At 35.2% G+C, this 23,440-nt stretch overlaps 2 long non-coding RNA genes across 7 annotated transcripts in view; one reads left to right on the plus strand and one right to left on the minus strand.

The window, feature by feature from the left end:
• Positions 1-2,477, plus strand: part of LOC146400378 (uncharacterized) — a 444,118-nt gene extending 441,641 nt beyond the window's left edge. The window contains exon 3 of the long non-coding RNA XR_014812293.1: positions 2,201-2,477. This is a non-coding gene — a long non-coding RNA (uncharacterized LOC146400378). The remainder of the gene's footprint in view (positions 1-2,200) is intronic.
• The window catches only part of LOC110262073 (uncharacterized), a 453,546-nt gene that overhangs the window by 95,407 nt on the left and 334,699 nt on the right, over positions 1-23,440 (minus strand). The gene's annotated exons all lie outside the window — the stretch shown is intronic.

Below are 23,440 nucleotides of genomic sequence, written 5' to 3' on the forward strand. Positions count from 1 at the left end.
TTGGCTCCTGACCCTTTTCTTCATCGTGAAAGACAGTAGTGTAGTAGCTTGCTTCAGTTCCCACCTTATCTTCTGTCCATGTAGTCAAATCACCCTCTCTGATAAAAACACTCTTGATTATATTCATGGCCTACATTAATAGTCCAGGATAATCTCACCATTTTAAGATCCTTAATTTAATCACATCTGCAAAATTCCTTTTGCTACAAGTTTACAGGGATTAGGACCTGGATCCTTTGGGAGGTCATTAGTCATCCTACCAAATCCAGATAATTTTCACTGATGGAGAAAAATTATGATTGTGTTGGTGGGTGCTATTACAAATCTGTGGTCTTCAGTTTTATTTAAATCTCCAACCATTGCCATCATTTGACTACAGGGTAAATTAAAAGTCTCAGGGCTCACTGCACCATTTCCTGCCTCAGTTGCAGCAGACGACTTATACATAGGGTTACTTTAGTAAAATCTCCACAGCTAGTGCCTCATATTCTTCTCTAATTCTTGGATGAGGATTATTTAATCAAGCATACAAATGGAACTTTGGATTTGTCCTAATCTCTTATATTTCCTCCACCCTCTCTTCTGCAAGACATTAGTGATTCATATTTAACAAAAAAAAATTAGTTTATCTGAAACACATTATGCTCTTTCACACTTTTTCACTTGTGATTTCTTCTTTCAGAAACTTCTCTTTGTGTCTTATTTAATGATTCTAGTTAAATTATTTTAATTAGTTCCAAGTCATAATACTGCAATTTCCACTGTTTGGTAGGTGTTTTTTAAACAATTATAAGTTAAAAATTAACATAGAATATTACCCAATAGGATACAACACCTCAATCTCTTTTTTAAAACAAGAATATTATCAAAGAATTAAATAAGTTTTGGACTCTACCATTCTAAGCAAAGTACTATCAATCATTTCTATTTCCATGAAAACTCATGCTGCAGGCTATATATCTCAGTAGAAAAAACCTTCAATCATTTTAAAAGACATAATATATGTTTGATGAATTAAAAAGGGAAAGAAGTTATGTATAGTTTGGGAGGATGAATAAAATCATCTATGCTCTAAAGAAAGTAAAGGTTTGCTTTGCTGAAAAAAAAAAATCTATATCTAAAACTAATGGGAAATAAGGTTAAGATGACTTTGGAGTAGAGAGACCTCACAGTAAGCTATAAAAATTTGAAGCAGAAGACAGTGATATTCAACCAACAGCACAAGAATAATTTCATAGTGTTTGTATTGACCAGAGGGAAAATTTACTGAATAAAAATAGGTAAATATTTAGTTTATATAATACATGTAACAAATATTTTTAAATGTTTTTAAAATTATAACCACTATGAGATTTTTTTTTAAGCAAAGGCAGAGTAACAAAAGGATCTATAAAAGAAAAACTACTGGCCAAGGATATGATAATGAGGAAGTGAACTTGAGGTTATTTGGAGGTAGAAATGGGAGAATAACTGGGCAATAAGCCATATTTAAAATGCAATCAGACTTCATTTTCTTGCATCGGATATATCACGAAAGCTTGATATAAATCTGTATAGCAAGGAAATCCATTTCATTATGGCCTAAGGAAGAACATAGGTAGATCTCAGGAATCTGTTTTTGTTTTGGTTTGGTTTTGCTTTTTTTTTTATTTTCCTTTTTACCAAGTCCTTATGATGATTCTGATGCACAGCAAAGTTTGGAAGATTTTTAAAAGGTTATCTTCATAAAGTTTAAAAGAGTAAGAAGGGGCTATAAAGAAAGGTATTTTAGACCGTAATAAAAATAGTTACCAATTATTTAAGTCCCCCCTTTTTTATGTACATGCTGTTTCAAAATCTTTTTTTTTTTTTTTTTTTAATGCCTGCAGCATGCTAAAATTCCCAGGCCAGGTATCAAACCCATGCCATAGCAGTGACAACACTGGATCCTTAACTGATGAGCCATCAGGAAATCCTCAAAATCTTTACATACAGTATCCATACAGTATCCTACTTGTTTATAACAATGTAATGTATCATGTTCTGTTATTACACCCATTTTGTTGATATGTAAACAAAGAATCAAAGAGATGAATTATCTTGAGTTGTAATAGGGAAGAACAAATCTGACTATATATTAGATCTGTTCCTTTTGTTTTAACCTTACTTTAACCTTTGTGCTGTTGCCTTGCTTAGACCTGTCCTTTACCTTTCATAACAGACTGTTGCCTACAGTTTGAAATATACAGAATAGCCTGACCATGACCTGACTTGAACAGAGAATAACAAGAACATCGTGACCTGACCATGACCTGACCTGTATGGACAGCTACAAGAACAAAGGATCCTACACTAAGAAGTATGCAACTAACCACCTCTCTCCCTCACCTTACCTTTAGAAGGGCTTTGCTGAAAGCCTTCAGGGAGTTCAGGCTTTTTAAGGCATGAGCGATTCATCTCTTTGTATGGCCCAGCAATAAATCTTTTGCTACTCCAAACTCTGATGTTTCAGTATTGTTTGGCCTCAATTTGTGAATCAGTACATAAATCTGGACATTAACATCAGAACCATCACTCAAATGTGGAATGTCTCTCTGGTGTCTTCAGATAACCAGGCCCAAAGGATGTTTTAAAAACAAATAATGCAAGAGAGAGGTGTATGAAGTTACCTGTACATTCATTCCAAGAACATATATCTCTAACGTGATTGCATGTATGATGTAAATTCATAACCCAAAGTCACAAGTTTGCTAAAACACTGGAATAGTGTAGTTCCCTGTTGAGATTGAGACAGGCGGGGACCTGGGACCTGGGACCTTTTGCTGCAGTGGCTGCAATGCTTGCACCTAGATAAACATCCCCTTGAGCAACAAAATACAAAGAATCTATAAGGGACTAAAGATAACTGTGGACATGTGCAGTTAAGCAAATTATGGGCAAGAAGATATAAAAAATCTAAAAATCAACATACAAAAAATCTAAAAACCAACTGCTACCTCTGAAGAGTTGAGAGCAGAAACAGAGTAGCAGGGTACTATGCATGTCCTCCGTACACACCACCACCAAAGCAGTGGACAGACCACCTAAGCCACCTTCTGGATGACTCCTGGACCCACCCCTGCCCTTGCCGGATATCAGGAACCAGCTGTCCCCTCATCCGACTCCCCCCGAGTGAGTGAGCAAGTAAGGAAAACTGTTATTTGGCTTCCCCTTGCTGCAATGGGGGCCCCAGTAAAACCTTGTAGAATTTTCCTATATGGCTTTTTATCAATTTCTATTGATTAAGGAAGGCCAAGAACCCAGATAAGTAACAAGATGAAATATGAGTAAAAATATCCACAAAAATTCACCCCACCAATGCCATCATTCTGCATTCATGGCTTACCACCTGAATAGAGGAGCTAAAAACCAAAAATGACATGAATAAATACCTAAATATGAATTCACATTTAAAATGGATTTTATCGATCTGTTCAGTTTGTACTCCTAGTCAACAGCTACAGAACAAATACTACTTATTACTTATTTTTGCTATGGAATTTAAACAACACATTTAACAGCCGAGATTACTGATAGATTGGAGTAAAGAAAATTAACTTTATAATCCCAGATTTTACAAAACTGTGTGTTGGGGGGCAGGGGGGAGTGTCTCTCTCCTGCCCCCACCCCCCAGTCTGTGACAAACACTGAAATCTAGAAACAAAAAAATACAGTAACAGTTTACAAGATCCAATGGGACCTTCATGTTGCAATCCCTGTGGCTGTTCGCTGGCTCTCATAGATGTTTTGAAGCTTTAAGAGATTATGATTAAATAGTATTTACCAAGAGAAATCTCAGCTCTTAACTTCAAAAGTCATCATGAAAATATTCTCCTCGCTGCCAAATTCAGTTGGCACTACTGAACAATGCTTTCACTTTCAAAATTTCATTTCATTGTTAAGAGAAACAGATGACACAAATGTTCGATATTAGGGTAAAGCAAAAAATTGCCTCAAACAGTCTTTCCCAAACTGTATGCCAAGAAATATGGTTGCACAAGCTTTTCAAACCATAAAATAGATTTTTTTTTGGTCAAATGCATTTAGGAAATTCTCAGTAAACTAAGTAAATTGCTTTTCTTTATTACTTAGCAGAATCACATGAAGAGCTTTTGTTAATTTCTAAAGGAGTGAGGAGTAAACTATGAAGTCTTTTCTAAACATATTTTTACACAGAATTCTTGCTATTCTACAATATCTAGAAAGAGCATTTCCTCAGAAGACACATCTTTATTACTACTATTTTAATCAATATACAATATCAGAAAAAATACCTCATTGCATTTGACTTTAAGATTTACAAAACTATTACAGGGATTTTCCCCAAAATCGTGAATAGAAGACAACTATTCTCACAAATACATATCAATAATCATTATGAAATATTTCAATAGGTTTCTAAAGTTCCTAGCTGCCCTTTTGTCCTATAGTGCTTCTATCCACTCTTTTGAGGGAGACTACTTATTCCCTACTGTAATTGGTGAGGATGTTAAGTGCAGTTCTTCTTTACCATTGTGTGAACATACAAACTGCTTATGCCCTATGATAGTACCACACTGATGGTTGCATATGCATTAGGCAGTCAAAGGGGAAGAACAAGAGAACATCAATTGCTTCGCACAGCATAGTATTCATCCCACCATTACTTGGTGGAAATTACTTCTCTGCAGAAGGATCATGTGGTACATTAGGACTAACCCTGCTCTCCTGATTATATAATTCCAACCAATTTCCTTCATTCTAAGATCTGATTATGTAACAAAAGCAGGGTTAGAGTCAAGAAAGAGAGAGAGGGGGCAAGAGAGAGGGAGGAAGACAATAAAAGAGAATGAATTTTGGCTCAAAAAATGAATTCAAATAATAATTACCTGAAACTCAGAGCCATAAATCATGAAATTTGAGTGGTGAACAGAGATAATTCATTGTGGTGAACAGAGATAATTCATTGGTTTACAATCTGGTCTTCCAACCTCTGTTCTGAGCACACCTGTGTTCTACAGGTGTGTAGAACACACTTGTAATAGTCATTTTGCTGTGCCCTCAGTGACAATAAAATATGTATCTTCTGTGTTGCTTGATAGCAAATATTTCCAGTAGCTCTGTAGTTTTCACTCCAAACATATTTGTCATAACTAGTTTTATAAACTTTTCAAGTAAGAGTGACTAGGAACTCCTTTCCATATCATATTTCAATGATGATACTATGGTGAAACAAATTACAACAAAGTTAACAAATTTTATATTGGAAAGCAAAATTGTGTATTCTTTAAAAAATTCATTTGCCATCTTATTGTTTATTTATTTATTTGTCTTTTTAGGGTCACACCCATGGCATATGGAAATTCCTCAGCCTAGGGGTCAAATTGGAGCTTTAGCCGCCAGCCCACGCCACAGCCAGAGCAATGTGCGATCTGAGCCACATTTGTGACATACGCCATAGCTTATAGCAACACCAGATCCTTAACGCACTGAGAGAGGCCAGGGATTGAACCCACATCCTCATAGATACTAGTAGGGTTTGTAACCCACTGAGCCACAATGGGAACTCCTAGAACAGATTCCTTTTTGTTAATCCTAATGACAGAGTTACTATCTGCTCCTAATTGATTTTTCTTTTCATATATCATTGGCCAGTTCTTAGCAGTACAGAGGAGCCTAGGCAAGAGTACCATGGTGATAACTAAACCCCCCATTTCCCCTGAATATTTCTATTGTTAAGAAATCATCTCAAAGATCCAAATTGCAATTAACTCCCTATTTTTTCATCAGTACACATGTTTAATAATATATAAGTTCTAATCATTATTCTAATGATATTTCTCCAGAGTTCCCACTGTGAGAAAAATTTAAATATTTTACAATGACATTATAGTTTAAAAGGATGCTGATTAACATATATGTCATATTAGTTCAATGTAATGTAAAAGCATGCATAAGTCATTGATGTCTCATTTTGTTCAATAAGTAGAGCAACTTCCTATCAGTTGTAAATGTACTCAGTTTTACTTTTATTTGAATAAATTCAATGCCTTCTTCATTCCTTTAATCTTTTTTAATCAGCTATAGATTTATGCTGACTTCTATCTTAGTTATTTCACATTGTCAAATTCTGCTTGGATTGCAAAAATGCCAGTTGTGAGGCAATTATATTTGAAATAAGTGAGTTGTCCCTTACAGTCTCTTAATTTATTTTGTTTCCTTCATAGCCAAGTAAGCCTTCAGAATTTGGGCCTTTTAATTTAATGAGTAAAGAATCATAAAGAAGTTGGGCCTTTTAATTTAATGAGTAAAGAATCATAAAGAAGTTGGTAAGAGAAGTGAGAGGAGTTAAAAATTAACTCGCTTATTTTTCAATCTTAGTGCTTACCTGCTTATAAAGGAAAGACCTAGAAGAAAATACAATTCCCATCCACACAGTATTATCTGCCAGTAGATTGACTAGCTTAGCCTTATTATAGAGAAATACTGGCTAGCTTAACCAGGTCAGTGGGTACTTCGGAGTGAGGGACCAGACATGGAAGAAAAGTAAGAGGGCAGAGTCTAGGAGATACTGAGGCACTTGAGCCTCTGAGAAACATGATAATCTCTCTCTGATATGTCCTTGTGGATATTTGCAGCTGAGTACAGTACTTCCCCTTGTTGCATTTATTTTCAACCATTTTCATTTATTCATAACAAATAAAAAGTATTATCCATGTTACACAGCAAACAATTAAGAATTTAATGATTATAATTCGCCATTTTAATTTAAGGTTTTGTTACAAGGGTCTCCAAATTTTCTTGCAGATATTCAAAAATAATTACAGGGAATTTGTCTAAGTAGGTAGAGAAGTCATTCATCTAGTCTTCCTTCCACTATCTTAGAAATTCCTAAGAGTGGGTTCTCCCACTAGTTCTCTCCTTTTAGAGATTGTGTTCATATTTCAGAAATGTAAGTAATAAATATTTATCGATCACTTATAATTAAAAAACATATGTCCTAGGAAGAGTAGTACTCAAAATAATAAGAGTAAAACATGGCCTCAGAAAGGCTACAGACTGGTACAATATAAACACACACTCTATTAGAATTCTATCTAATATGTGATAGGTACCATAATTTACTATGTGAACCATTTCACAAAGAAGGAATAATTTTGCTGTGTGATTAGTGAGTAGTTTATTTTTCCAGAGGTTTTGAAAAAAAAGTATATTTTCAACTGGCAAAATGGAAACATCTAGAATGCATAAATGAAAAATGATTTTATGTGGAAAAATTATGTTTAAGTTATGCTTCTACTGCTTTTGAAAGTGATTTAGGTTCCCCCAACTTGTTTATTTATCTTTTAGTGATGATTAAAATAGCTTTTTAACTTGTAAGTTATTGTCTAAATTAATATGTGTATATAAAATATGTAAAGAAGCCTAGAATAACATATGTTCTAAGTAAATACCAAATGATATGAATAAAATGAATAAAATTTAAATGATTAATTATTCAGCCTGACTATATGTTAGACCTATGATGTTTTACATTACTTATCTCAATCTTCAAAAAATATAGGAGGAAATTAATTAAATTCTGATTGTTTTGATAAGGAAACCCTCTGAGAGGATAACCAACTTTCCCAAGTCACTCAAATAAGAGTTAAATAATAGTTCCTCTTTGACTAAACCAGAAATCTTTAAGCAATTGCACTTTAAAAAGTAAAATTGAAGAACTTTGAGTTTTAGGATCTTATTTAATATAAATTCACTTTTAGTAGAAATGTAAATAGTAAAAAAGTCAATCAACTAAAAGAAAAAGTATATTATGAATCAAAAATGAATTTTATACTGTGCTATTAGAGATAACTGCGGTTTATATTTTCTAAGTCACTTAGGTACAGTGTGTTTGCAAGTACATTTTGCAGCAAATAGCAAAACATTGGTCACTACATAAATTAAAAGAACAATTAATGGAGTAAGACTTGGATAGAATTTAATTGTTAATAATCATCCATTTTCAATGTCATAATAACAATTAATGCTATAATTGTCTTAATTTTCTGTAAATTTTAACTAAGAGCTGTAATGTTTGCTTAAACACATTTTAAATATGTCATATTCCCTAATCAGTATTTCACAAAAAGTGTGTGTTGTTTATAAACCCAAAACTTATTAAAAAAAAAAAAAGATACCAGAGGGTATTTTTTTGAGAAGGAAGAAAAATATGGGTGACTGTGTGTCTGTGTTTATGTGTGTGTTAGAAAAAGCTGTTGTAACAAATACAATGAAAACGTACATCTTTGAAATAATGGCAGTTTATATCTTTCTTACATTTTGGAAATGAATGAGTGAGCAATCTCTCCTCCACATGGTTTGTTTTCAAGGATTCGATCTAAAGGAATCTTTTCCAAATTCTATACATGACTTTCAATGTTATGCTGGACATCAATATGCAGATATCTCAAAGGAAGAGGAAAAGAATAGTGGACAGTTATAGCAATGGCTCCCCAATTATTTGATACTTCCATCAAAATGCAAGGTCAATGCCCTACCCCATAAATCTGGGTGGAATTCAGTTAATCCATGTAGTGCAAGTAATATTATGTGACTTCTGAGGCTGATTCAGAAAAGGATATGCTATTTTTCCCTCGTCTTTTCAAGATGTTTGCTCTCAGAGGAGGCAGGGGCTGTTTAAAACTCTACCACCCCAAGTCCATTTTACTGGAAGGCCAAATGCTGATGTCACAATTACCAGCTGAACTTCTGACAGCCAGAATCAACATCTGGTCACAGGAATGACCCATGATCTCCAGCCTAAGGAACCTTGAAATGATTGCAATTTTAAGAAAGACTTTACCCAAGAAGAGCCAAACCAACCCTTTGTCAAGTTTCTGAAAGCCCTAAAATTTCAGGAAAATAAAGTGGCTATTTTAAGCTGCAAAGTTTTATGGTAATAGTATGTTAGAAAAACACAAGAGGTTTGTATTCCCCACATCTGAAAAGGGCACACCTAACTTCTCTTAACATATTAACATGTTTAATAACTACTAACTAATAACTAACAACGTATCAGTCTTTTGGGGCCAAGATAATAGAATAATATGGACTTGGTGGCTTATAAACAACAAACATTTATCTCATAACTCTGGGAGCATTGGAAAGTCTAAGATCAAGACATCCCCAGATTCAGCATCTAATGAGGGCCCACTTTCTGATTCACAAATAGCTGTCTCTCTCCTGGGTTCATTACATGGTGGAACAGGTGAGGAAACTCTCTAGATCTCTTTTATAAGGCCACTAATCTGATTCATGGGTGCTCCACACTCATGACCTAATTACCTCTCAAAAGTCTCATTTCCAAATACCATCACACTGGGAATTAGGTTTCAATATACACATTTTGGAAGATACAAACATTTATATTAAAGCACACGTATCATTGGCTAGAACTCAGGAACATAGTCACACCTACCTGCAGAGGAAGACTGGGAAATGCAATCTATATCCTCAAGAATATTAAAGAGGAATATGAATTTGTTAAGCATCTCCTGTTGGACATGTGATAGAATATTTGTGTTGGGGATGAAAAAAAAAGAGAAATAAGCAAGGAGATTATACATTGACCATCATTTATTGGTTTCAATTCTTCTTCCCTAATGCAGTGCTCCATCAACATAACTACTATTGGAATAAGTGGAAACATTCAATATTTTATGCACATCTCACTAGCTAACAATGTTGGAAAGATGGAAACCCTATGGCTATACTCTCCCAGTTCCTATCAAAATATTAGCTATTTCTGTTGCAAACAGACCAAACATGGGACTTGAAAATTGTGAGCAAGGCCCCCAGATGAGCATCATATTTCCCTGAGAGGTTGTGAACCAGCCTTGGTAAGTATCAAACAGCTTGGCTTTTGGGGAAATTGTGGCCTTATGAGTAAAGATGAATAATACAAGACAAATTACCCAATAAAGAACAATGACCAATTTTCCTAAAATGAAAGTTCTCCAAATCAAAGAATTTCAAGTGTAGATTGTTCTTCAACAGTCCATCTTTCTTGTAAATTCACAGACTAATAAGTAAATCACACCACTTAGCCAGGTCTGTTCCTGATTTCTGAGAATTTTCAGAAAAGGAGATATATACAGGTAGTTTTGTGAACAAAGATACAAGTCTTCAAAATCCATCATAAATTTTACTGAAGTAAACAGTAGATATAATAGAAAGTGTTAGAGAAACATCAGGAATTAGTATTTGATTAATATAATGGGGAAGATCCACTTATACTGTTTGGTGAGATGACCGATAATCATCCTTTTCTCTCTTCATGAAGTTAAAAAATGTAGTATCCAACCAAAGCCATGTTTAGCCTTTCTAGTAAAAGTTTCCCTAGATGTATTGTTCAGAACTTTTAACAGAGTTAAATCCTTTGAAAGTCTGTGAATTTCAATTATTCATCACCCATGGATAATAGAGGCTTGATTTAAATTGACTATAATATTTATACTAATGATGCTAAAATGGACTAGTTTGAGGGGAAAGTTACATCATGTAGTTTATCGTGTTTTGCATATACATGCCTCCTTACTTAAAGAAAAGGCTGAGACTCATTATTATATTTAAAAGTCATTTTAAAAAACTTAGATACTAAAGGGAAATATAGAGGCTGTCTTTTTTTGGAATTAAGTTAAACTCAATCCCTTCTGATCTACAGACTTTATTACCACTTTTACTTTATAGGTTCTGTTTATACAGAGTCCTTTGGGTATTAAACTGCTTTTTCTGCAAGTCGAGTTGCTTCTTATAAAACTTTTTTCTCCTGGTTCATTGACAGCTCATCAACCAACAAATCTCACTAGTGACAAATTCTAATGATTGAAGCACATATCTTGATTTCTCTCAGAATCTCAATGTCTTTCTGATTCAATACTGACTTAAACATTATTAGCTCATCCCCTCTCTTACTGTCTCCTTTCATCCATCAAGGGTAAACTATATGTCAGGCCTATACTCATTTGAACCAAGAGAAGAAAAAGGAATAAAATAATGTTAGTTCACTGTAACTCTGCTAACATTTAATTTATCTTACTGTAAAATATACTTATTAATAATTATATCCAATAGGAAACTACACTTCTCCAATTTCCAATAAATTCCTGAAAATTAAAATTTTTCTCATAACAACCAAAGACTTGTTCAGTTTTTCTTTGGTATGCCTCAAACTACCACGTTTGAAATAACACTCTATAACAAAATGTCATATTATAAGTATTATCTGGTGATGATATCCAATTAGCATATCAAGCTGAGCTTGTGTTTTGAAATATTATAATGCTTCATTTGACTGAATAGTGCATACTGTGTTGTATCATGAGTCATATCTGTTAAGGGAAATGTGAATTTCATTATAAAATTATTCCCTTTATTCATCATCTAAAAGTTTGTGCCTAGCAATTCAGAACAACAATTTCTATAGTATAAATAAATTCAGTGCTGAATTTAGGCTCTAGTAAGATGTGTTATTTTCATTAATTTAAAGTAATGAAAAGAGTTCCCGTCATGGTGCAGTGGTTTACGAATATGACAAGGAACCATGAGGTTGCAGGTTTGATCCGTGGCCTTGCTCAGTGGGTTAAGGATCCAGCGTTGCTGTGAGCTGTGGTGTAGGTTGCAGATGCGGCTCGGATCCCGCGTTGCTGTGGCTCTGGCATAGGCCGGTGGCTATAGCTCCAATTAGACCCCTAGCCTGGGAATCTCCATATGCCGCGGGAGCAGTCCTAGAAAAGGCAAAAAGACAATAAATAAATAAATGAATAAATAAATAATAAAATACAATAATGAAAGTTATAAAACATTACACAGATCATAAAATAATTTTATATCTATATCTATATATATACATGTATATAGATAAAACCTACATTTATTTAGTTAGTTAGTTATTTTTTAGGGCTGTACCTGTGGCACATGGGCCCCAGGATAGGGGTTGAATTGGAGCTGCAGCTGCTGGCCACAGCCACAGCCACAGCCACAGCAATGCCAGTTCTGAGCTGCATCTGTGGCCTATACCATAGCTCATGGCAGTGCCAGATCCTTAACCCACTGAGCAAGTCCAGGGATCAAACCTGTGTCCTCAAGGATACTAGTTGGGTTTGTAACCCACTGAGCCACAATGGGAACTCCCAACTTACATTTATATATCCTACATTATATTAATATATAAAGGGAGAGCCACTTATATATGACAAAACTATCTAGTTAAATGGCAAGTTATGTCATATTGCGACAAAAAATAAGAGCTAAGAGACAATTTCACAGATGGGATTTTATTCAGCTGTCAAACCTAACAAGGAAAACTAATTGTGGAATAAATATTTTTCATTTTATACACTGTCATGTGAGTTTGTAGTAGGCAGAATAATGACATTCCTCCTCACCAAAGATGTCTACATCTAGTCTCTGTCATCTATGAATAGATTACTTTAGGTAACAAAGGGGAAGTTAAGTTTTCAGGTGGAATTAAGATGCTAATTACCTGCCTGTAAAAGAGGGAGATGAGCCTAGATTTTCTAGGTGAATCTAATATAATCACAAGGTCCTTAAAAGTCAAAGAGGGTGTCAAAATGTTCACCATGAGAGTGATGCAGTATTAAAACTCGACCTACTCTAGTTTGCTTGAGGATGAGGGAAAAGGACCATGAGCCAAGGAATGTAAGCAGCCTCTAAAAGCTATAAACAGGTAAGGAAACAAATTCTGCCCTAACATCTCCAGAAGAAGTGAAGCCCTGTCAACACCTCAATTTTAGTCTAGTAAAATCTGTGTTGGATTATAATGTACAGAAATATAAGATATTCAATTAGAATTTCAAGCAACTAAGTTGATGATATTTTATTATAGCAGCAATAGAAAATGTTATGCGATAGAAAATTAGTATGTTAATTTTTAAACTTTTTTTAAAAATTACCCAATCTGTACAATTTAAGAATGATTATACTGTTTATTATGTACCAATTTATTGCCAATCTACAGTGAATACTTTTTCAGATATCATTTACTTGAACAGATTACTACCAAGCACATAAAACAGAATATTTTTCCTAATAATAAAAGTACATGGCATCCATGCATGTGAGTATTAAGAGCAAAAGTAAAATTATTTGCTAAGGTTTGCACACACACACCACACACACACACACACACACACCCCATCAAACATACACACATTTTATTTTATATTAATTATAACAAAATTTATGAACAGTGACATGCACAGATCTTATATATGATTCAAAGAGTTTTGAAAAATGTATAACCCAGGTAATCAATACCTTAATGGAGATATAGGATATTTTCATCCTCCTCGAAAAATTTCTTGTGCCCTTTCCCAATAAACTAATGTCAATCATGACTATTATCCCCTCCACCAGCTCCTACTATTTACTTACCTATGCCCCCACTGATGAACAGTTGCCTTGTTTCTAGTTTGAGGGTATTATAACAAACCTACTATAAACACTTGAACAAGTCTTTTTGAGGACATAAATTCACACATCCTTGGTTAAATAACTAGGAGAAAAATTGTTGGGTTGTAAGTTATCTCTAGTTGGTTGAGAGTTTTAACCATGCATGTTCTTGAATTTTGTCCAAAGCCTTTCTGTATCTATTGACATAATCACATGGTTTATGCAGAAAATGTGATGAATTACAATAATTAGTTTTCTACTATTCAAGTGACTGTCCATTCCTGCAATAAACCACAAATTTTGGTATAGGATAACACCATGGGATCATCCTGACCTCTGACCTCTTCCTTTTTTATGTGAAAGTGTTTATAATCCTTGATACAGGGCCTGTCATACCACAAGTGAATGGATATTTCATCCCTAGTCCTGCCCAAAGAGACCTATGGCCCAAAAGTATCAATTCCTACTGGGGAAATAGAAATACCCAGATCTTGGGGAAGTTTGAATGGAGATTCTGATTTGAGACTAAGTACCTTACATAAAGTGACTGAGAAATCAAATCATCTTATCATAAACTCAGCTTGGGCAGAGCCATTAAGTCAAATAAATAATTGGGCAGTTTCAGAAGACTGTCTCATTAGAAATGATATATTCAGAATTGCCCTCTAGGGAAACCAGAGAACATAAACAAGCTTCATAAATAGGTCTCCACTTGCATTATCACCTATCATTGTTGCATCAATGCCTCTCCTTCAACTTATAACTATGGCCTTATGAGTGGCTCCCTATGAACAACTGTAAGAGGAGGAAAAAGTCCTGAGCGTGGTTCACAGATGGGTTGCCTTATTTAGTTGGACTAAGGCACGAACAGAATGTTGGTACATAGAGCCCTACTCTAGAGTATTGCTGAATGACAGAATTATTAGGAAATAGACCAGTGGGAAGAGCTCTGGGCAGCTGATCTGGTCAGTCATTTTGTGGACAGCAAGAAGAAGTCTGATGTGAAGATATAACTGGACCCCTAGACGGTGGCAAATGGATTGACTTTTGTCAAGGTTTGGAAGGAATGACATGCCACATAAAAGGAATATTGATAGAACTATTGATGTGAGCAGGAAATGCAAGGACTATGCATCACACATTAATAATGCTCACCGGAGAGCATCCCTGGCTGTTATGTGTTGTAATTTGTACAAAAATTTGTAAAGGATTATTCTTTGCTTGTCCCTAAAGTTCATTTGCTTTGATGGTATTTTCACCTCTACTTTATTAAATTGTAAAAACTTTGTCATCAAAAAATTTCATGAACTATTTCTTTAAAACTTACTTTGAACTTATTATTTGTTAGAGTGTATTTTGATAAAATCTTTACCTAAAAAGAACTTAGATCAGGCTGTGTATTAGTGAGGATTCTCCAGAGAAATAGAACCAATAAGAGATGATAGGTAGGTAGGTAGGTAGGTAGATACACAGACAGACAGACTTATTATGAGGAATTGCCTCATGTGATTAGAGAGGCTGTAAATCCTCACAACCTGCTATCTATAAGCTGAGATTGAGGAAAGTGGGTGACATATTCAGTCCAAGTTCAAAGGCCTGAGAACCAGGGAAGCTAATCCTACTTTAAGGGCTGGAGAAAATCAAAGTCCCAGCTCAAGTAGGCAAGCAGGAAGAATTTTATTCTCTTCAGATTTTCAACAGAGTGGATGATGCCTACCCACAATGGGGCAGGCAACTTATTTTACTAAGTGCACCAGTTCAACTGTCAATCTCATTGAGAAAAACCTTCACAGACGTATCCAGAAATATTGTTAAACCTGGACACCCCATGCTACACTCAGGTAGACACAAATAAATTACCATCACAGGCTGCACAACAAAATATCAAACACTCAGTGGCAGAAACAACAGACATTTATCTCTTATAGTCATGGAGGCTAGAAAGCCCAAGATCAAGGTGCTAGCATATTCCGTTCAGGGTAGTGCCTGATTCCTGGCTTGCAGACAACCACCTTCTCACTGTGTGCTCAGATGACCATTCCTCAGTACATGCCCTTGGAGGGAGAGGGTGCTCAACTCTCTCTTTCTCTTTGGATAAGGACAGTAATCCCATCATGAGGGCACTACGCTCATGATTTTGCCTAAACCTAATTAATTCCCAAAGGCCTCACCTCCAAATATCACCATACTGGGAGTTAATTAGTTAACACTAATTTTGAGGGGACACAGACAATCAGTCCTTAATGTCAGCCGGTTCTTTGTGTTTGAGAGGAAGCCCGCGGAAACCCTGATAGAGATTTTTGTTAATACTCCAATCTACTGGAAACATTGGTCCCCCAGGAAAAAATGAGATGTAAAAACTCAGCCAGTCTTACTATGGTAGGAACGTTGAGGATCAGTCTCCCTGGGACTTTCATGGATTGTGCTGAACTGGGTTTCCTATATTCTTGGATGCACACTGTGAGAAAACCCCAACCTCCTTATGCAGACCATAAGAAAAAGTTTTTCTAGCAGAGGTCACTGACCAGCCAGCAGGAGAGTCAATCACTGACCATTTAAAATACAACAGTGTTCTTATTGTCCTTCTCACCCTCATTAACTCACTGGGTGCTTAGCTTGTAGCAGGAAATAAATGTAAATGTTTCATAACAAAGTGTGTGTGTCATTAATAATTTCTACCAATGTTGTCTACCCTTGAACATCTTTCACTGAAGATTTTTTCTTTTAACCTTCAGCTGATACCTGCAATAAAACAACTGCAAAAGAACCAACAAACGCCCAGGTGGAAAACAACAAATTTAGAGACATGAACTGGTCTTCACAACACATGTGATTATCCAATAGCCCATGAAAAGAGCAGCCTTGCACAGACTCAGCAGCACAGACTCCCTCTTGCCAAGACTGACCTAGGTACTGATCCTTCTGTATGCCTGAAAAATTAGGAGACAAGGAAAACAAAGCTCTCAACATGGCACTATGCCTCAAGGAGAATGTATTATCTATCCTGTTGCTGCATTAACAAATTATCACAGGGATTTCATGCTGGGACACATAAGGTCAAGGATCCAGCATTGTCTCTATGGTGGCATGGATTCGATCCCTAGCCTGGAGCAGTGGGTTAAGGATCCGGCATTGCCATAGTTGTGGCGTAGGTTGCAGCTACCACTTGGATTTGATCCCTGGGCCAGGAACTTCCATATGTCACTGGTGCTTCCATATAAAACAAACAAACAAACAAAACAATCCCCCCCCCCAAAAAAAAAACAGTGACTTAAAACAAGTATTTATTAGGTCAGAAACATGATACCAGTGTGAGACCCTATACAGCCCCTATATAATAATCAGGTATCAGCCATACTTACCTCTTATCTGGAGGCTATGGGGAAGAGCCACATCTAAATGCATGCAAATTGTTAGCAGAGCTCAATTCCATGTTGTTGTAGGGTCTAGCCTTGTCTTGGCTCTCGGTTAGGAGTGGCTCTCAGCATCTAGAGGCTGCTCTCCAGGCCTTGCACATGGCCCTCTCCATCTTCAAAGCCAACTAAAGTGCATCCTTTTCCTGCTCCAAATGTTTCTGACTCCCCCCTCTGCCACCTGCAGGAGAAACCTCTCTGCTTTAAAGGGCTCCTATGGTTCAATTAGGCCTACCTGGGTAATTTACCTTACAATTAATTCAGAGTCAGCTTATGGATGTAAATAACTGACATCCATGCAAATTTACTATGGACAGTTACCTAGGATTTAGTAACTTAACTTCCTCTGTGAAATTCCCTTTTCCATGTAAAGTAACGTAACTGTGGGCATGGTATCACATTCACAGTTGTGGGGATTAAGAGCAGACATTGTGGGGAGCCAACTTAGAATTCTTGTCATCACAGAGAATAAGAAGTCCCTTGTGAAAAGATCGTTTGTATCACATTTCTTCCCTTCTGAAAAGACAGAAATTCTTTCTCACCATGATTAGCAGTTACTCTGAATACAGTTAGCTTTTACTGTCTACAGCACTTCAGCCAGCATAACTATCCAAAAGCTCTCACAAAGTATGTCAGTTATTGACTTACATATCTGATCCCAGATAATACCTCCACGAACGAAGGAACTAAGTTTATGGCTAAGGAAGTGTGGCCAAAGGCATATGATTATGGATCTACTCTTATTTCCATATACCATGTCCCTGAGAAGATGGTAGCCTGATGAAACAGTCGAAAAGCCTCTTGAAGGTACAGCTAAGGAGCTAGTTAGAAATGACACACTGTGAGGTTGAGAAGGTATTAGGATCTGGTATATAGCTTAACTCTCTGGCATTCTATGGTACTGTGTCACTTGCCATTAGAATGCATGCATCTGGTGGGAACATTGGAGTGTCTCTCTTTCCTATTACTCCCAGAGACACACTTGAGGAATGTGTACTTCTGAACTCACAACTTCATAGCTTGTGGATCTAGATATCCTGTTTTCCAGAGGAGGGGATCTTTCATCTCAGGGCACAGTCAGATCTCTGCTAAACATGAATCTGCAGCTGTCGCTTCGATCACTTTGTTCTCCTCGTGCTGATCACTCAGTAAGCAAAGAAAGGAGTTATCATACTTGCAGTGTTATCACCTTATTTTAGATATATTTATATATGTGTAAACACATATATGACTATTTGCAGATATACCCATACATTGCAATGTATAACTATACTTATATACATATACTCATTTAACTTTTCAGAAGAAATATTTCTTCTAAAATGTGTCTCAATTTTTTATCAACATCATATTACTAATGTTATACTTAAGTTATAAACACCAATAAGTCCCTTTGGTTCAAGGGACCAAAATCATTTAAAATCATCATTTAATAATTATGAATAATTTATTCTGTGCAATGATCCAGGAAATATATTTTAGAATCATCTAGCTATAGAGTCAATACATGATGTAATAAATTAGTGGCATAAAATGAGGCTAGCAAGGGTATAAAACATGTTCAGCAGTTCCAAAATGAAGAGAGTGAGAGATATTTTAGATTATAGTAAAATCAAAATGGGGACAAATTTACTTGTTCCACTATGTAACTAAAAAAAAAAGTGTAGTATTCTAAATTTTAAAAAAAGATATGAAAGAAATATATCAATACCTCAGTAAGCCATCATTTCTTGAACAATCACTATGTGTCATGCAGCTAAGTATTTCATATGTAGAAACTTAATTCATCAGCCTGTGAGATGGGTGCTATTATTATATACATGTTTAAAGAAGGAGACTGAGTCATTAAATTAATTTGACCATAGCGATTAAGCTAGAAAGTGTTCAAATAAAGCTAATAAAAATGATAGCTATATATAATTAATTGCTTAATGTGCATTAGACATTGTAGAAATAAATTAACAATTTTCAACAAGTAATATTATCCCATACATTTGCTGTATACAATTTTGCTAATAAATTTTGAGTAAAAACAATTTGGTTGAAAGCATGTTGGTCCCCAGGTTAGTTTGCTTAAAACAATAATTTAATTGTAAATTAACATAGTCTATTTTTCTATGTCTTATATTGATTATTTTGAAAAACTATGGGTCTGATTTTTCAAGCTTTTAAACGTTTCTAAAAAAAATTTTATTGGAGTTTAGATGACTTAGAATGCTGTGGTAGTTTCAGGTATACAGGAAAGTGAACCAGATTACCTATCTATCTATCTATCTATCCAGATATATATCTTTTTTTCAGATCTTTTTCCCATATAGGTTATGGCAGAGAATTGAGTAAATTTCCCTGATCTATTCTGTAGGTCCTTGTTAGTTATCTATTTTATACATAGTAGTGTGTAAATGTAAAGGAATTTTTTGTTTACCCTGTTATTTAATTGTACTATAATTAAGGGAGCAAGACTTACTTCTTTTGTATGTACAATACCTACTACTGCTGCAATAGAAATTAAAGTAGTATGTTCTCAGGTATATCAAATGTCAATTTGTAAAGTCAGACAACAATGTAAGTTTTTTTTTTCCCCCTTAATTTTCCTAGGACTATTTCACTATTTACTCTGTGACATCCTTTACTACTTTCCTGTACTCAGCATGCTTGTATCAAATAATTTTCATATTATTTGTATGCTGTGCCCTTGCAAATGGAATTTATTGTGAGAACCATAGGAAACTATGAATAAGTAGATGCTGAGTGAGCATTTGGGGTAAGAGCAAACATTTTCATTCACTGCATCTAGTTTTCACTTAGAAATCTGTCCTTATGACTTTCTGGTTTTGGTTTGCATTCACAAGTTTTCTCCCCAGAAGTGCCATCTGGCCACAATATAGGACAGAATTGGAGAAAAGACTTTCAGACTTAGGCTGACGCCAGAACAGAGGTGTGAATTTCAATTTAAGACACTAATTTGCTGAGATATCTTGGGCAAGCTGTTAAAATACTTCAAGTCTTCATTTTCTTGTCTATAAAATGTGAAAATAAATGAATTTTACTTTCTAAAGGTGCTTGGACAAGTGTCTGACACATAGTAAGTACTCCATAGATGTTACTTATCATTGTCCTATTATTGTTATTAAATGAAAAATTAATGAACTATAAATAAGATCAATCGACGAAGCCTCAAAAATGATGTATCTTAACTACCAATTTCTTGGGCCATTTGTTTTGAAGATAAAGATTAAATCAGCCATATTCAACCCAAAATAAAAGTTATGTCTTTTTAGGTAGGGAACAAATTCTACTGCATAAAGTAGATTCTACTTTATGACATAAAATGATTTTTAAAAACAGTATGTGTCCCATGATACTACAAGTAGGAGAATTCTTGATGTTTCTGTTTTTTGCTTTTACTTTTTAGTTATTTTTGAGATGATAGAATAATTCCATGGTTTCAAATATGAAGATTTAAGTATATATCCTACAAGAATTCAAAAGGAAGTAACATTTGTAAGCATTCGACAATTAATTCATATGGAAAGTACACTATTTTTTCCAATAGCAACACTAGATTGGCTCATTCTCAAATTTTCAACATATGTATATTTGGGAACAAAATTGGCTTATGTGCATACATTAATTTTATTGTATTATTTTGTGATATGCACACAAAGAGCATTTCAAATATTTCTTTGAATTAAAATCAATGCAAAAAATTTTGGCTTCTTCAGATATATTTTGCCTAGAGGTTCTTGAAATGTTTATGAAACCCTTTAACAAGATAACAAGTGGTAAGTGAAAAATAGTAGTTGCTATTGTTAATACTGGAGTTCTAAGAAATAAATGTCCTCCAATTGAGAAAATTTTCAATTCCTTATAAATATTCATATTACTCCTTCCTGTGAATATTTATGGATGCATATTTCTAACAATGTTCATTAAAACAGCCAAGGAAACGTTCAGCTGAAAATCTCCAACTTGAAACACAGTGGAAATTTATCCCAATGAGATAAATATTCTGCTCATGCATATGATAGAGTGTGTGTGTTTTTGTGTATGTGTGTGATTAAAATTAAATTAAATTTTATCCCAGAACACTGTAAACTAAAGAATATATAACTGATCTTGGTGAAAATTGAGGAAATTTTAGAATTTCTACATACTTTTTTTCTTGACATACTAGCATCAAACCTTGTGTTAGGGTCTAAGAATATCGAAGTGAGATATGTATATATGTATATTTTTTACATAAATACATAATGAACATACACGTAAATGTGTATACACATGCACACACATGTATATACGCATATACCTTCTTTTAAAGCACTAGTGAGAGAGATATATGTATGGGAATGAATGATTTTAGAGAGATAGAAGTAGGTGATGGCTTGAAGTGAGATCTTAGTTCTCTGCACAGGAATTAAACCTGCTCAGCCTGGTTGAAAACCAGGGGTCCTAGCCTCTAGACTAGAGGCAAAAAGCAGAATTGCCCTGATTCTTTCCCCTTGTTGAAAGCAAGAATGTTTCAAGGAGGAAAAAACAGTAGAAACAGGTTTAAAGTTTATTGTTAGAAGCACAGTGCAATATGTGGGGGAGCACACAGAGAATTAGTTTAGTCATCAAGCAGAAGTAAAGTAGTAATACACACCAAAGAAGAGCAGGTGTGGGCATCCCCCTGAATGAGGAACGTGCCAGAGAGGTGACTTAAATCACTTATATGGGGTAGTTCTTCTAGGTCTTTGTCTTCCTTAGGGCAATTATCTTATTTTATCTTTCACACCGGGCCAGACCCAGGTTCCTCCTCAATTTGTGTGTGTATCTTTTGGCCAAAATGGATTCCAAAACAAAGCATGGCTGGAAGCTTATCTAGACTTATTAGGGCCTGGCACCCCCACCCTTTCTTGCCCCAGAGGGGTCTCTCTGCACATATGTAGCTGGGTCTCCTTGACCCTAAGGATAGAGAGTACATGACCTCTTAATCTTTTGTCCAAGCAGGGCTCAACCCTCTCTTTTGATCCTGTCATCACCATTGTTTAACAAGTTCACAGAAGACAAGTACCAGTGATTTGCCTTGTGCCTGTTCTTATTTCTGTCTTTAAGTATAGCTAGGTGGCTGGTTGTAAATGTTTATCCTGAAGCCCACTTATCTTCTGTTTCAGGAAATGTGAGTAAGAGGCTAGTTGCACCTATCTCCTGCCTCAAGAAGTGTAAATAAGAGGCTAGTTGCAAGTGTCTATCCTGGAGTCCATTTGTCTCCTGCCTCAATAATGGCACTATATATTTTACACGCACACACACAGATGTGCACATATTGAGAGTGGAGAGAGAAAGAGAGACAGCATGGTAATCTCAACAACTATACAACTATATGGATTATGTAGTGGAGAAATTCAAACATGTGTGAATTAATTTCTTGTGTATAATTTTTGGCAACTCTGAGAATTTTGAAGTCACCTTATTGTCTTACTGATTCTCATAAGGTAATGGTTAGACTTGTGGTCACTGACTTCTACTCTTCTGACTTGGTGCTATTTTTGACCATTATATTTGTGCTGACTCTCAGCCATGGCTAATGCAGTGAGATGCTATCTGTGTCATTTTATATTGGGTGTGAAGTGATTTAATAGGAGGTGCTGTTAATAATGTTAATGAGAGTGTAGGTGGACATACTATTTCCAGCTTTAATAGAGGTAATTCTTCCACAGCCAAAGGTGTTGAAAATGGTCACCCTATATCTGGTTATACTAAGTGCTGGAATGGCAGAACAAATGTCACCAGCTACAATGCTTTCAAATCAGTTATGGCACTAGCAGACCAAGAAGGCAGTGTTTTCTAGAAGTTGATGAATAAAATAAAAACCCTCCTGTAAAAGCAGTAGCTTACTATTTCCATCACTAAACATTTGGGTACCTACTCTATGTCAGGAATTCTTCTAGGAGTAAATGCATCTCTGGACAAAAATGAACCAACTTGCTTTTACCACACTCTGACATACTCGCAGACTTTATCTTGAGAAGTCACTAAGAAAAGTATAAATGTAAAACTTTAGGCAAAATACAAATGATTTGTCCCAAGAACATAATGACATACAAAAGTATCAAAAAGGCCATTTGGCGTGTATGCATTCTTCAAAAGAGGAAACACATTCAGAAAACCTAAATCTTTATTCTCAAATATAGTCCAAAAAGATGTCATGTGTCATGATGAAATCATCTTAGAAAATGCTCCAACTCTCTCTCCTTATCAATAAAAAAGCACGTATTAGCAGATTAAAGTCTTTGAGATCTACTGCAGTGCAAAAACTAGTACACATGATTAAATCCCATGTTTTTCAAACTTGAATTTCCTGTAAAAATTGCTTTTAACTGATAATCTGTCTTATGGATTTAGTATTTCATGGAATAGGTTTTGAAGCATCTATACCTATATAGATTCACAAACACTTTCAGAGTAAGATCATACACTCCTGCAAAGGTAAAGACACTTATACTGTAGAAAAAAATAGGGCTGAATTGTTAGATTTCCTAAATAAATCTACATTCATTTGTTTTTCTCTTATCACTAACTACACTCATTTG

Source organism: Sus scrofa, chromosome 8 (genome assembly GCF_054392235.1).
Source record: "Sus scrofa isolate SSC_HxYL_T2T_F1_AM1 chromosome 8, Sscrofa_HxYL_maternal_Yorkshire_Landrace_v2.0, whole genome shotgun sequence".
Taxonomy (NCBI): domain Eukaryota; kingdom Metazoa; phylum Chordata; class Mammalia; order Artiodactyla; family Suidae; genus Sus; species Sus scrofa.